This window comes from Fukomys damarensis, unplaced genomic scaffold (assembly GCF_012274545.1).
Source record: "Fukomys damarensis isolate Sample0158 unplaced genomic scaffold, DMR_v1.0_HiC HiC_scaffold_13, whole genome shotgun sequence".
Lineage (NCBI taxonomy): Eukaryota > Metazoa > Chordata > Mammalia > Rodentia > Bathyergidae > Fukomys > Fukomys damarensis.
The window spans coordinates 36,130,520-36,131,672 of record NW_022900925.1 but is presented as its reverse complement, the minus strand read 5'-3'; positions in this window follow the sequence as shown (position 1 = coordinate 36,131,672).

The window sequence follows — 1,153 nt, the reverse complement described above, 5'->3', positions numbered from 1 at the left end:
CCCCGGCTTTTTTTTCTCTCTCTTTTTTTTTAAGAACAGGTACTTACCTTTAAGTCACTGAGTTGTGGGGGCTGGGCGCAAACTTCTGATCCTTCTGCATCAGCTTCCCAGAGTGCTGGGCATATAGGTGTGTCCCAAGGACCCAGTTTAAATATATTTAATATGACTAACATCCTTTGAAATAAATTGGTCATAAAGCAAGTTTCCAAATTTCTCCAAATGATTTTATGTTCATTTTTATTTTTTCACATATTTTAATTGTAATGATATAACTTGTTTGTTGCTCTGCTGGTGTCATTCAGATCTTATTTTTCAAATGCGGAACAATCAATTTATTAAATTTTTTTTGTGCTTCCCCCCCTCCCGAGGCATTGTACTATAGAAGTGCAAAGTGAACAGACTGTTGAGTGCTGCTGGGAATATATAATGAAAAAGAGGGATTAGAGTCTTCCAGATCCCTAAAGAATAAATAAGCTTTATTGACTCAGCAATCTGTAGGCACTGCTGGTAGCCAGCTACATTGTGGTACACAAGCTGATACAAGGCCCATTTCCTATCATCTGATGTGAAGGACACAGCCAGCTCGGGGTATTGTGACCTTTGGGACTTTAGGGTTTCATAGGAGAAGAAATGAATCTATTTAAGGAGCCTAAGAAAAGCTTCATGGAGTTATTTTCCTCCCATTGGTTATACTTTACTATTATTAAATCAGAGATGCCACAAATTATAAAGTGCACCATTATTTTGTACACCATAGAAATACTTTCAGTTTTAATTGTAAGACATGTCTTCAATTCAAAGATGTTAAAATGGCGGGGCTTTAATTATTGTAAATACATGGAACAAAATTTGCCATCTTTCGAGGGTGGGGGTTGCTTTTCCATCCTAACTCTTCTTAATTGTGCAACTTGGTGAGGTTGTGTAGAAGTACCCCTGCCCCATGCTGGATATTGGAGTCAAGGCCTTTTCACTGAGTTAACATCCCCAGCCCTTTAAAATTTTTTCTTTCTAATTTTGAGACAAGAGTCTCTCTAATATGCTAAGTTGTCTAGTGTGGGCTTGAATTTGCCAACCTCCTGCCCTAGCCTCCCTGAGTGCTGGAATTACAGGGGTGGCCCGCCATGCCTGGCTCTTTTTTTTTTTTTTTTTTTTT